Here is a 15,695-nt window from a genome sequence, read left to right on the forward strand (position 1 = left end):
CACTGGTTGGCTCTAATAATTTTCTGATACTATGTTTAGGGTTTTCCATGAACAGTATCATGTCATCTGCAGACGTGAGCTTTATTTTTTTTCTTATCTGGATTCCTTTTATTTTTTTTTCTTCTCTGATGGCTGTAGCTAGGACTTCCAGAACCATGTTGAATAATAGTGGTGAAAATGAACACTCTTGTCTTGTTCCTAATCTTACGGGGAATGCTTTCAGTTTTTCACCACTGAGAACAATGTTTGCTGTAGGCTTATCATATATTGCCTTTACTATGTTGAGGTAGGTTCCTTCTGTGCCCATTTTTTGAAGAGTTTTAATCACAAATGGGTGCTGAATTTTGTCAAAGGCTTTTTCTGCATGTACTGAGATGATCATATGGTTTTTTATCTTTCAGTTTGTTAATATGATGTATCACATTGATTGATTTGTATATATTGAAGAATCTTTGCCTTCCTGGAATAAACCCAAGTTGATCATGCTGTGTGAGCTTTTTGAGATGTTGCTGAATTTTGTTTGCTAAAATTTTGTTGATGATTTTTGCATCTATGTTCATCAGTGATATTGGCCTGTAGTTTTCATTTTTTGTGTGGTTTTTGTCTTGTTTTGGTATCAGGGTGATGGTGGCCTCATAGAATGAGTTTGGAAGTGTTCCTTCCTCTGCAATTTTTTGAAAGAGTTTTAGAAGGATAGGCATTAGCTCTTCTCTAAATATTTGATAGAATTCTCCTGTGAAGCCATCTGGTCATGTGCTTTTGTTTTTTGGGAGATTTTTTTTTATCAGATCTTTCATTTCAGTGCTTGTAATTGGGCTGTTCATAATTTCAATTTCTTCCTGGTTCAGTCTTGGAAGATTGAACTTTTCTAAGAATCTGTCCATTTCTTCCAGGTTATCCATTTTATTGCCATGTATTTGTTCATAGTAGTCTCTTATCATCCTTTGTATTTCTTCATTGTCTGTTGGAACCTCTCCTTTTTCATTTCTAATTTTGTTGATTTGATTCTTCTTTCTCTCTTTTTTTAATTGATGAGTCTGTTTAAAAGCTTGTCAATTTTGTTTATATTCTCAAAGAACCAGCTTTTAGTTTTACTAATCTTTACTATGATTTCTTTCATTTATTACTGCTTGGATTTTTATGATTTCTTTCTTTCTAGTAATTTTTTTTCTTGTTATTCTTTCCGGTTGTTTTAGGTGTAAAGTTAGGTTGTCTATTTGATATTTTTCTTGTTTCTTGAGGTAGGATTGTATTGCTATAAACTTCCCTCTTAGAACTGCTTTTGTTGCACCCCATAGGTTTTGAGTTGTAATGTTTTCATTGTCATTTGTTTCTAGAAATTTTTTGATTTCCCTTTGATTTCTTCAGTAACCTGTTGGTTATTTAGAAATGTGTTGTTTAATTTCCATATGTTTGTGTTTCTTACAGTTTTTTTCTTGCAATTGATATCTAGACTCATAACATTGTGGTCAAAGAAGATGCTTGATACAATTTCAATTTTTTAAAATTTACTGAGGTTTGATTTGTGACCCAAGATGTGGTCTCTCCTGGAGAATGTTCCATGTGCACTTGATGAAATGTCCCGAAGATATCAATGAGATTCATCTCATCTAATATGCCATTTAAGACTCGTGTTTCCTTATTAATTTTGTGTTTTGATGATATGTCCATTGGTGTGAATGAGGTGTTAAAGTCTCCTATTATGATTGTGTTTTGTCAATTTCTCCTTTTATGTCTGTTAGTGTTTGTTTTATGTATTGAGGTGTTCCTGTATTGGGTGCATATATATTTACAATTGTTCTATCTTCCTCTTGGATTGATCCCTTGATCATTATGTAGTGTCTTTCCTTGTCTCTTGTAATCTTTATTTTAAAGTCTATTTTGTCTGATATGAGGATTGCTACTCCAGCTTTCTTTTGCTTCCCATTTGCATGGAATATATTTTTCTATCCTCTCACTTTCAGTCTGTATGTATCCTTAGGTCTGAAGTGGGTTTCTTGTAGATAGCATATATAGGAGTCTTGTTTTTGCATACATTCACCCAGTCTGTGTCTTTTGGTTGGAATATTTTAATCCATTTACATTTAAAGTAATTATTGAGATATATGTTTCTATTGCCATTTTCTTAATTGTTTGGGGTTGATTTTGTAGATCTTTTTTCCTCTCTTGTATTTCTTGACTATACAAGCCCCTTTAACATTTGTTATAAAGCTGGTTTGGTGGCACTGAATTCTCTTAACTTTTGCTTGTCTGAAAACTTTTTGTTTCTCCATCAATTTTGAATGAAATCCTTGCCAGGTACAGTAATCTTGGTTGTAGATTTTTCCCTTTCAGTACTTTAAATATATCCTGCCATTCCCTTCTGGCCTGCAGAGTTTCTGCTGAAAGATCAGCTGTTAAGCATCTGGAGTTTCCCTTGTATGTTACTTATTGCTTCTCCCTTGCTGCTCTTAATATTCTTTCTTTGGGTTTAGTCTTTGTTAGTTTGATTAGTATGTGTCTTGGTGTGTTTCTCCTGGGGTTTATTTTGTATGGGACTCTTTGTGCCTCTTGGACTTGATTGACTATTTCCTTTCCCATGTTGGGGACATTTTCAACTATAATCTCTTCAAAAATTTTCTCATACCCTTTCTTTTTCTCTTCTTCTTCTGGGACCCCTATAATTCAAATGTTGGTGCATTTGATATTATCCGAGAGGTCTCTGAGACTATCCTCAGTCTTTTTCCTTCTTTTTACTTTATTCTGCTCTCCAGGAGTTATTTCCACAATTTTATCTTCCAATTAACTGATTCGTTCTTCTTCAGGTATGCTGCTACTGATTCCTTCTAGAGTATTTTTAATTTCAGTAATTGTGTTGGTTGTCTCTGTATGTTTATTCTTTAACTCCTTTAGGTCTTTGTTAATTGATTCTTGCATTTTCTCCATTTTATTTTCAAGCTTTTTTGATTATCTTTACCATCATTATTCTGAATTCTTTTAAACGTAGTTTGCCTATTTCCTCTTCATTTATTTGGACATCTATGTTTTTAGTTTTTTTCTTCATTTGTGAGTATTTCTCTCCCTTTTCAATATTTTTTTAAACTTATTGTGTTTGAGATCTCCTTTTCTCAGGCTTCAAGGTTGAATTATTCCTTCCTTGTGGTTTCTGCCCTCCGAATTTTGGACCTCAGATATGCAGATGACACCACTCTTATGGCAGAAAGCAAAGAGGAACTAAAGAGTCTCTTGATGAAAATGAAAGAGGAGAGTGAAAAAAGCTGGCTTAAAACTCAACATTCAGAAAACTAAGATCATGGCATCTGGTCCCATCACTTCGTGGCAAATAGATGGGGAAACTGGAAACAGTGGCAGACTTTATATTTTTGGGTTCCAAAATCACGGCAGATGGTGACTGCAGCCTTGAAATTAAAAAACGTTTACTCCTTGGAAGGAAAGTAACGACCAATCTAGACAGTGTATTAAAAAGCAGAGACTTACTTTGCCAAAAAATGTCCATCTAGTCAAGGCTGTGGTTTTTAAAGTAGTCATGTATGGATGTGAGAGTTGGACTATAAAGACAGCTGAGCAATGAAGAATTGATGCTTTTGAACTGTGGTGTTAGAGAAGACTCTTGAAGTCCCTTGGGTTGCAAGGAGATCCAACCAGTCCATCCTAAAGGAGATCAGTCCTGGGTGTTCATTAGAAAGACTGATGCTGAAGCTGAAGCTCCAATACTTGGGCCGCCTGATGCAAAGAACTGACTGATTTGAAAAGACCCTGATGCTGGGAAAGATTGAAGGCAGGAGAAGGGGACGACAGAGGATGAGATGGCTGGATGGCATCACTGACTCAATGGACATGAGTTTGAGTAAACTCCGGGAGTTGGTGATGGACAGGGAGGCCTCTCACGCTGCAGTCCATGGGGTCAGAAAGAGTTGGACGTGACTGACTGACTGAACTGAACGAACTGAATTTTGGTCCAGTGGTTTGTGTAAGCTTTGGGTACATTGAGATTTGCACTGAGTTTTTTGCTTGTTTTTCCTCTGATGGTCAAGGCTGAGTGAGGTGGTAATCCTGTCTGCTGAAGACTGGGTTTTTGTTTTTGTTTTGTTTGTTGTTTAGATGAGGCATCCTGCACAGAGTGCTACTGGTGGTCAGGCGATGCTGATCTTGAATTCAGATGATTTCCTTTGTGTGGGTTCTTACTGTTTGATACTCCCTAGGTCCATCTTTCAAGGCTATGGTTTTTCCACTGGTCATGTATGGATGTGAGAGTTGGACTGTGAAGAAAGCTGAGCACCGAAAAATTGATGCTTTTGAACTGTAGTGTTGGAGAAGACTCTTGAGAGTCCCTTGGACTGCAAGGAGATCCAACCAGTCCATCCTAAAGGAGATCGGTCCTGGGTGTTTATTGGAAGGACTGGTGCTGAAGCTGAAACTCCAGTACTTTGGCCACCTTATGCGGAGAGTTGACTTACTGGAAAGACCCTGATGCTGGGAGGGATTGGGGGCAGGAGGAGAAGGGGATGACAGAGGATGAGATGGCTCGATGGCATCCCCGACTCGATGGACATGAGTTTGAGTGAACTCTGTGAGCTGGTGATGGACAGGGAGGCCTGGCGTGCTGCAATTCATGGGGTCGCAAAGAGTCAGACACTACTGAGTGACTGTACTGAACTGAACTGAGGGTTAGTTCTTGGGTAATCTAGGATCTTGGAGTCAGTGCTCCTACTCTAAAGGCTCAGGGCTTGACCTCTGGTCAGGAATGAAGATTCCACAAGTGGTTTGTCATGGCATTAAGTGAGATTAAAACAAATACCCAAAAATGAGATACAAAAAAAGAACCCTAGACAAATGACAGTTACACAATCAAGCAAATGATAATTAAAATAATGGTGTACACACATATACACTCATAAGCAAAGTCAAAACAGTCCAACAAAAATAAAGTACAGTAGATTGACCCGGCAAACAAAGGAAATAAAAAATTATATTTATCAGTTAAGAACAAAACTAACTGGAGCACAAACTGTGCAACAAAGCTAAAGCAGGGTGAGCAGCGGGGAATAAAGCAATGAAAACAAAACCAGCTGATATGTTGGGAGGAAAGGAAAGAGAGAATAGACATGTAAAGTTAAATAGAGGTGTATGAAAATTTATACACATTCAAGATTAACTGCAAGGGGAAAGGAACAGTGGGCAAAGCAAACAAAGGAATAAATGTATAAAAAATCTAATAGGTTTAAAAAAATTAAAAATTAAAATTCTAAAAAAGAGTAAATAAAAAAGGAAGAAGAAAGGAAAGGGAAAAAAAGGAAAATTCTACAGAACTCCAAAAACCCAATGTAGAGACAGAAGTTTATAATAACAATAAAAAAATGTGACTGAATATGCACATATACATATACACCCACAAGCAAAGTCAAAACAATCCAACAAAAACAGAGTACAATAGATTGACCTGGCAAACAAAGAAACCAAAAATTATGTCTACCAGTTAATAAAACTAATTAAAACACAAACTATTAAAAAAACTAAAGTAAGGTGCCAATTGGGGAATAAAAACAATGAACATAAAATTAATAAATATGTTGAGAGGAAAGGAAAGAAAGAAAAGAAAGAACAGATATGCAAAGTTAAATAGAGGTAGATAAAGAAGATTTATATACATTAAAGATTAACTGCAAGGAGAAAAGAACAGTAGGAAAAGCAAGCAAAGGAATAAATGTAGAAACATAATAGGTTTAAAAAAGTAAAATTTAAAAAAGGGAAGAGAAGAAAAAAAAAAGGAAAAGGAAAACTCCACACAACTGCAAAAGCCCAACATAGAGGCAGAGGTTTATAACAATAAAAAAAGGTGACAGAAAAAAAGTAAAGAGAGCTCAAAAGTTTAATTAGACTTCATAGTGCCAATAAAGTCAACAACTACAATAGAGCAGGGAAAAAAAGAAAAAGAAAAAAAATCCAAAACAATTTACAGAACAAGTCAAAACGTAAGAATAATAAATGTTTTTCTTGAGTCACTGCTCTCTGAGTCCTTTTCCTCACTAGGAGTCACAGTCCACCTCACCCCCCTAGGATGCCCTCCAGCACTGTGTTGACCTCTGGACCTGCTGTGGGGGCCGCTCAGATTCTAATCTGGTCCTACGCCTGTGTGTTCTTGCCTCCAACGTCCACAGCTATCAGAACTAGTGCGTTTTCTTTTATGGGAGCTCTCAATGTCCTTTTATATATTCCATAGACACGGAGTCTGCCTAGTCGATCGTGTGGGTTTCATCTGCAGCTTGTACAGCTCGTGGGAAGGTTTTGGGTCTTCTTTCTTAGCCACACTGCCCCTGGGTTTCCATTGTGGTTTTATTTCCACCTCTACATGTGGGTCGTCCACTGGGGTTTGCTCCTGAGGCTGCCCTGGAGGACTTGGGTTTGCCCCTGTGAGGGCCAGGTGAGGAGGTGGTGCAGCTGCTTGGGCCACAGTTCTGGCAGCAACAGGTACTCAGGGGGGTTGGCGGCTAGAGGGGCAGGAAATATAGTGCTCTAGAAGGGTATGGCAAACAATATTGGCCAATACGCTCTAGTATTCTTACCTGGAGAACCCCCCTGACCGAAGAGCCTGGCAGGCTACAGTCTACCAGTGTTGCAAAGAGTTGGACACAACCAAAGTGATCCTGTGCACATAGATGCAAGACTATTTTTGCCTGAAGCAGCTCTGGCCCAGTGAGAATTGAGCATGAAGGTGGCACAGTTGCTGATGGCGCCAAGTGTGCAGGGACATGGACTGCCTCCACAGGAGTTATGGCCCTATCAGAATCTGTTTTTGAGCCTCTGTAGCTGGTGATCAGAAGACCTCTTTGGCCAGTCTTTCTCTGAAGCTCCGCCTGTTCAGGGACTTAGAGGGCTCCCTTGCCTGGGGTCCTTCTCTGTTGTTTGGCGCATCAGGCACATAGAGGGGCCCCGGACTGGGTCCTACTCTGTAGATCGGCACATCAGGCACTTAAAGGGGTATCCTGGGTGGGGTCCTGCTCTGTAGTTCAGTGCATCAGGTGTTTGACTGGCCTGCCTCTCTATTGTTCAGCTGCTGATGCTGGCTTGTAGGGAGAAAGAGGCTATGGTGATGGCTCCACCCCCTACAAATGACTCGGCAGTATCTCCTTGCTTCCATGGCTGCCTGGCTTTCCTCCACAGGCATTTCCCACCACAGTCTCCTCCTTCACATCCCCTTGATCCGTCTCTCCACAATCAACAGCAGCCCTTGCCCAGGGATTGCTCCACAATCCCTAAACTCCAGCTCCTAGCTCCTTGCCGCGCCTTCCAGGGGACCTGTGTCCAGGGTATGTATGGCTTCAGCAAGGAGCCATACATGAGGCAAGAAGCCTCATTCCATTTAGGCTGCCACAGGTCAGCTGTTTCACTCTCAGCCTTAAATGTTTCTTCTCTGACTCAGACAATTCCCCTGATGTGGGGATTGGATCCCTGCTTCAGTTCCCCAACCCGCTGAGGGCAAGTCCAGTCCTACTAACACTCCTGTTATTTCCTCCTAGTTCTTTGTCCTACTGAGTTTTGCGTGGTTCTGTATATTCTTTCCCACTGCTCAGGTACTCTGGTCTGTTCTCATCTGGTGTTCTGCCTGCACTTGGTGTCTGATGGTGTATTCCTGATGTATCTCTGGAGAGAGATGTACTCCACGTCCACCTACTCCTCCACCATCTTGTTCTCTCCATGTCCCATTCTTTGTGACCCCATGCACTGCGGCACGCGAGGCTTCCCTGTCCATCACCAACTCCCAGAGCTTGCTCATGTCCATCGAGTCAGTGATGCCATTCAACCATCTCATCCTCTGTCATAGTCCTCTCCTCCTGCCTTCAATCTTTCCCAGCATCAGTCTTCTAATGAGTGAGCTCTTTGCATAAGGTGGCCAAAGTATTGGAGTTTCAGCTTCAGCATCAGCTCTTCCAATATATATTCAAGATTGATTTCCTTTAGGATTGACTGGTTAGATCTCCTTGCAGTCCAAGGGACACTCAAGTGCCTTCCCAACATGACAGTTCAAAGGCACCAATTCTTGGGTGCTCAGCCTTCTTTATGGTACAACTCTTAAATCCATACATGACTACTGGAAAAACCCTAGCTTTGACTACATGAACCTTTGTGGTCAAAGTAAAGTCTCTTCTTTTTAATATGCTATCTAGGTTTGTCATAGCTTTTCTCTCAAGGAGCAAGCTGTCTTTTAATTTCATGGCTGCAGTTACCATCTGCAGTGATTTTGGAGCCCAAGAAAATAAAATCTGTCCCTGTTTCCATTGTTTCTCCATCTATTTGCCATGAAGTGATGCAACTAGATGCCATGATCTTTGTTTTTTCAATGCTGAGTTTTAAGCTGGCTTTTTCACTCTCCTCTTTCACTTTCATCAAGAGGCTCTTTAGTTCCTCTTCACTTTCTGCCATAAGGGTTATGTCAACTGCATATCTGAGGTTATTGATATTTCTCCCAGCAATCTTGATTTCAGGTTGTGTTTCATCCAGTCCAGCATTTCTCATGATGTACTCTGCATAGAAGTTAAGTAAGCAGGGTGACAGTATACAGCCTTAATGTACTCCTTTCCCAATTTTGAACCAGTCTGCTGTCCATGTCCAGTTCTAATAGTGGCTTCTTGACCTGAATACAGGTTTCTCAGGAGGCAGGTAAGGTGGTCTGGTATTCCCAATTCTTTAACAGTTTTCCACAGTTTGTTTTGAGCCACACGACAAGGCTTTAGCATAGTCAATGAAACAGACTTAGATATTTTTTCTGGAACTCTCTTGCTTTTTCTACGATCTAACAGATGCTGGCAATGCGACCTTTGGTTCCTCTGCATTTCTAAATCCAGCTTGAACTTCTGGAGGTTCTCAGTTCACATACTGTTGAAGCCTAGCTTGGAGATGAGTGTCGTGGTGTGGAAATGTGAACGTTCTTTGACATAGCCTTTCTTTTGGATTGGAATGAAAACTGACGTCTTCCAGTCCTGGAGCCAGTGCTGGGCTTTCCAAATTTGCCAGCATATTGAGTGCAGCACTTTCACAGCATCATCTTTTAGGATTTGAAATAGCTTATCTGGAATTCCATCACCTCCACTAGCTTTGTAGTGATGCTTCCTAAGGGCCACTTGACTTTGCACTCCAATATGTCTGGCTCTAGGTGAGGGATCATACCATCATGGTTATCTGCTTCATTAAGATCTTTTTCTGTATTCTATTTATTGAATAGTCTGTCATTTCACCAATGATTTCTTATTGCCCACTTGTCACTTACCAAGATGCCATGTATTCTGAGTTTTCACTTGGTTCTGTGTTTGTTCCATATGTATTAGTATGTATGCTTTGCTTTACCCCAAACCAGGGGAAGTCCTTAGAGAAGGCAGCATATAGTTTCTGCCAGCCGTATGGAACTCCCTCAACTCTGTTGTAATCGATGCATGGCACCCATGACACGGATTTGCCTCCTTACACAAACATTATAAATCTAGCCCACTGCTTTTATGAACTGTATACTGTCTTAATAAGCTTATAATCCTATAATTCACTATTCTAACTTTGATTTCCTGCTCGTTTCTGGCCCTTTGCATTTTCCTTTTCTTAATTTTGAGTTCACCAAAAAATTGAAAGCTGTGTTTTTTAATTTTGGCAGTGTTTCTATGTGTTTAAAGCACATATATTGTGTATCTATCTTCCATGTAAGGTCAGTCCATCATATTTACCAATTTCTATTGTTTGGGAATCTTTTTCCTTGAAATTATTTTCTTTGTTCATAAATTCTCCACCCACTAGACTAATGTTCATTTCCTCAGGGTTAAGCAGATAAAGTTCTACAACAAAGACGTTTATAGAGATAAGTGGAATTTTTTAAACACTCAGCAGGCACACGGTCTGAAACCAAAGAGCTTTTGATATGCAAGGGCTTAGACTTCAGAGAAAAGTTGTTTGTTTTGATTTCTAAAATGATTTAGCTTGGATCATCAAAGCCAGAGCCTGCAAGAGCATAGATATTATAAATGATAAATGTTGAGTAAGGCAAAATGCTGAATATATTAGCACCTTAGGAAGCACAGGAAATAACCAACAATCAATAAATCTGTATCTAAAGGGAGTCACTACTGCAGGAGGCAAGGGAACACTGTAGCAGAAGCTTAAGGTAGACCACTCCAAAGGGTGTCCGTATGGAGGATTCACCTGAGTCTCAAAAAATCAGTAAGCCTGTGAGAGCCAGTGATGCCTGGGGTAATCATGCAGTCCTACTCACTCCCGGGCATCAAACAACAAGCTACATTATTAATCAGGGAGACAAGTAAGGACCAGAGGGCATCAAGAGATCCAAAAGCCCCCCTTCCACTACAGTGATGTTGGGTAATATTTACTGAGGATTTACTATGTTTTAAGCATTCACATACTTTATCTAACTTGATTCTATAATAGCCTATGAGATTGGTAGTATTATTATCTCGGTTTTAAAGATGAGGCAGTAAAATAAAATTCATGGTGTATCTCTAGAATTCTCTTGCTTTTTCGATGATCCAGCAGATGTTGGCAATTTGATCTCTGCTTCCTCTGCGTTTTCTAAAACCAGCTTGAACATCTGGAAGTTCACGGTTCATGTATTGCTGAAGGCTGGCTTGGAGAATTTTGAGCATTACTTTACTAGCAGGTGAGATGAGTGCAATCGTGTGGTAGTTTGAGCGTTCTTTGGCATTGCCTTTCTTTGGGATTGGAATGAACACTGACCTTTTCCAGTCCTGTGGCCACTGCTGAGTTTTCCAAATTTGCTGACATATTGAGTGCAGCACTTTCACAGCATCATCTTTCAGGATTAGAAATAGGTCAACTGGAATTCCATCACCTCCACTAACTTTCTTTGTAGTGATGCTTTCTAAGGCCCACTTAACTTCACATTCCAGGATGTCTGGCTCTAGGTGAGTGATCACACCATCGTGATTATCTGGGTCGTGAAGATCTTTTTTGTACAGTTCTTCTGTGTATTCTTGCCACCTCTTCTTAATATCTTTTGCTTCTGTTGGGTCCATACCATCTGTCCTTTATTGTGCCCATCTTTGCATGAAATGTTCCCTTGGTATTTCTAATTTTCTTGAAGAGATCTCTAGTCTTTCCCATCCTGTTGTTTTCCTCTATTTCTTTGCACTGATCGCTGAGGATCAATATCTGCTGGATCATTGAAAAAGCAAGAGAGTTCCAGAAAAACATCTATTTCTGCTTTATTGACTATGCCAAAGCCTTTGACTGTGTGGATCGCAATAAACTGTGGAAAATTCTGAAAGAGATGGGAATACCAGACCACCTGACCTGCCTCTTGAGAAACCTATATGCAGGCCAGAAAGCAACAGTTAGGACTAGACACGGAACTACAGACTGGTTCCAAGTAGGAAAAAAGGAATACGTCAAGGCTGTATATTGTCACCCTGCTTATTTAACATATGCAGAGTACATCATGAGAAACACTGGGCTGGAAGAAGCACAAGCTGGAATCAAGATTGCCTGGAGAAATATCAACAACCTCAGATATGCAGATGACAACACCCTTGTGGCAGAAAGTGAAGAGGAACTAAAAAGCCTGTTGATGAAAGTTAAAGAGGAGAGTGGAAAAGTTGGTTTAAAGCTCAACATTCAGAAAACTAAGATCATGGCATCTGGTCCCATCACTTCATGGGAAATAGATGGGGAAACAGTGGAAATAGCAGCTGACTTTATTTTTCTGAGTTCCCAAATCACTGCAGATGGTGATTGCAGCCATGAAATTAAAAGACGCTTACTCCTTGGAAGGAGAGTTATGACAAACCTAGACAAGATATTAAAAAGCAGAGACATTACTCTGCCAACAAAAGTCTGTCTAGTCAAGGCTATGGTTTTTCAGTGGTCATGTATGGATGTGAGTGTTGGACTATAAAGAAAACTGAGTGCAGAAAAATTGATGCTTTTGAACTGTGGTGTTGGAGAAGACTCTTGAGAGTCCCTTGGGCTGCAAGGAGATCCAGCCAGTCCATCCTAAAGGAGATCAGTCCTGGGTGTCCATTGGAAGGACTGATGTTGAAGCTAAAACTCCAATACCTTGGCCACCTGATGCGAAGAGTTGACTCATTGGAAAAGACCCTGATGCTGGGAGGAATTCAGGGCAGGAGGAGGAGGGGATGACAGAGGATGAGATGGCTGGATGGCATCACCGACTCGATGGACATGAGCTTGAATAAACTCTGGGAGTTGGTGATGGTCAGGGAGGCCTGGCGTGCTGCAATTCATGGGGTCACAAAGAGTTGGACATGACTGAGTAGCTGAATTGAACTGAACTGATCTCTAGAATTTGGCAGATTCAGGTTTTTATCCCCTATGGATCCAAACACTACTAAAGGGAAAAATAAGGAGAAAATCTTTGAAGAAAACAGTCAGCCTGCCACGATGCAGCTGACTGATCACCCTGGAAAATGGTGTCATGTTGAAGACTCAGAGTTGCTCTCTGCTGCCTGTCCCCTCACAGCCAGAAAGGGAAGTTGCATGTTGATGTGGTGGGAACTGCCCCTGCATTCTTCAAGTTCTTGATGGTGGCACTAATTTCTGCAGTCAGTCTAAGAATGTATCATTGTTTTTGGTTTACTATTTTCCTAGGTATAGACAGTTCCAGTAGCTTCTATTTGGCTTTTCCTATTGTCATGGCCTTCATGCCACAGGTCAGGGGATCAATGTGTTATAGTACTTAGTGGCAAGATTGAGTGTTTTCCTCTTAACTAACATAAATGGGGTTTTGGGGAAGACAAGAGAAAGTTAATTTCAGTTACAAAGAAATAAATGATTGCACTGCTGCTCATCTGTACACATATGACAAGCCACACATATGGACATGTAGTCTATAATAGTCCGTGTCCCTCCCTGTTGCTCCAATATCATCTAGATTACTTCCTTTGCCCTGGGGAGTCTCTATATTTGCTTGACTATGACCATTTCTTTTCTAGGCTAACCATTCAAATTAAACAAAGTATTCCTCTCCATTTCCCCCCTTATTCCCCAGTTTATTTAAAGCTACTGAAAGTGAAAAGGAAGCTTGCACAGTCGTGTCCAACTCTTTGTGACCCTATGGACTATAATGTTCATGGAATTCTCCAGGCCAGAATACTGGAATGGGTAGCTGTTCCCTTCTCCAGGGATCTTCCCAATCCAGGGATTGAACCCAGGTCTCCTGCATTGTAGGCAGATTCTTTACCAGCTGAGCTACCAGGGAAGCCTACTTAATGCTATTAACCAAACTGTTATAAATGCTGTTAAATTGTTCCATTTAATTCCATTTAATATTTTGTCAGCCACCATAAGAGCATGGCATATTTCAGTGGAAAACATAAAGTAAGATTTTAATTCACCAGCACAGATTCTTAAAACTTCAGTTTTTTTTAAAGTGGAGACTAATTACTTTATAATATTGTGGTCATTTTTGTCATACATTCACATGAATAAGCCACGGGTGTACATGTGTTCCCCATCCTGACCCTCCCTAAACATCAGTTTTTCTTTCAGAGTTGTTACAATAGATTATTATGAGAGAAGCCTGGCATGCTGTAGTTCATGGGATTGCAAAGAGTCAGACATGACTTAGTGACTGAAAAACAACAACAAATTATGGGAGAGGAGCTGGGGACTGGCCTAGCCTGCTTGCCTGCTTCAGAAAACTGAATAATAAGGAAGCCACTAGCAGTCCAGCTTATTTTAATTTACCTGGACTTACTCCTTCCTCTTCCATCCCTACATCTCCCTACCCTCTACCTGTGCTGTCTACACACATACATGCACATACCTGAAGAGGAAATAAGATGTCAACAATTCTTTGTGGTGAATATTATAGATGTGGGAAGTGAGTCTCAAATAAAATATTTTTTTTAAATTGAAGACTTCATGTTTTTAAAACAGTTTTAGGTTCACAGAAAAATTAAGAGGAAAATAGAAGATCTCCCATATATCACCTCTCCCCACATGCTAGCCTCCCCTATTATGGATATTCCCCACAAGATTGGGGCATTTATTGCAGTCAATGAACCAACATTGACAGACCATTATCAACCAAAGTCCAGAGTTTACATTAGCTTTGTGTGTTCTATGGATTTGGACAAAAGTATAATGACATATCCATCATTATAGTACCATAGAAAGTATTTTCACTGTCCTAAAAATCCTCTGTGCTCTGCCTATTCATCTCTTTCTCAACCCCAGCTGCTGGCAATCAATGACTTTTTTTTTTTTTTTTTACTGTTGCCATAGTTTTTGTTTTTTCCAAAATGTCATACAGTTGTTGTTTGGCTGCTAAGTCCTGTCCAACTCTTGGCGACCCCATGAACTATAGCACGTGAGGCTTCCCTGTCCTTCACCATCTCCTGGAATTTGCTCAAAGTCATGTCTGTTGAGTCAGTGATGTTATCTAACCATCTCATCCTTTGCCACCCACTTCTCTTCTTGCCCTCAATCTTTCCCAGCATCAGGGTCCTTCCCAATGACTTGGCTGTTAGCATCAGGTGGCCAACAACCAGACCATAAGTGAAGCCCAGAAGTATTTAATTTTGATAAAGTCCAGCTTATCAACTATTGTTTTCATGGATCATGAGGAGGAGAGCAGAGAGAGAAAGAGAGTAGTGAGAGGCACATGACCACAGAGAATATAGAACTATAATAGAACCACTGTATGAAGTTAAAGGAAAACTAAATACCGCTGGAAGAAAGAAAGAAATTTCTAACTTGTAAAGCCATCTCAAATGAGGTGGGCTGCCTTGGGAAGGAGTGAATTCCTCACCACTAGAATTGGTTAAGCAGAAATTTGTCAGTGATATCAAATAGAATTTTCGAATGTTATCCAATCATCCTTCGGTATCTGTGGGGGATTGTTTCCAGGATCCCGTCTATTACAGAAAATGTTGTAGCATTTACATATAACCTAAACACATCTTCCCATGTCATTTCAGTTCAGTTCAGTCACTCAGTCATGTCTGACTCTTTGAGACACCATGAAATGCAGCATGCCACGCTTCCCTGTCTTTCACCAATTCCCAGAGCTTGCTCAAACTCATGTCCATCAACTCTGTAATGCGATCCAACCATCTCGTCCTCTATCCTCTCCTTCTCCTGCTTTCAATATTTTCCAGCAGCAGAGTCTTTTCTAATGAGTCAGCTCGTAACATCAGATGGCCAAAGTATTGAAGCTTCAGCATCAGTCCTTCCAATGAGTATTCAGAACTGATTTCCCTTAGGATTGACTGGTTTGATCTCCTTGCAGTCCAAGGGACTCTCAAAAGTCTTCTCCAACACCACAGTTTAAAAGCATCGTTCTCTCGAAACATCCCACCCTCGCCTTCTCCCACAGAGTTCAAAAGTCTGTTCTATACATCTGTGTCTTTCTGTTTTGCATATAGGGTTATCGTTACCATCTTTCTAAATTCCATATATATGTGTTAGTATACTGTAACGCATCGAAACATGTATATTATCTAGGGTGAAACAGATCACCAGCCCAGGTTGGATGCATGAGACAAGTGCTCGGACCTGGTGCACTGGGAAGACCCAGAGGGATCGGGTCGAGAGGGAGGTGGGAGGGGGGATCGGGATGGGGAATACATGTAAATCCATGGCTGATTCATGTCAATGTATGACAAAAACCACTACAATGTTGTAAAGTAATTAGTCTCCAACTAATAAAAATAAATGAA

This window comes from Odocoileus virginianus, chromosome 5 (assembly GCF_023699985.2).
Source record: "Odocoileus virginianus isolate 20LAN1187 ecotype Illinois chromosome 5, Ovbor_1.2, whole genome shotgun sequence".
NCBI classification, from domain to species: Eukaryota; Metazoa; Chordata; class Mammalia; order Artiodactyla; family Cervidae; genus Odocoileus; species Odocoileus virginianus.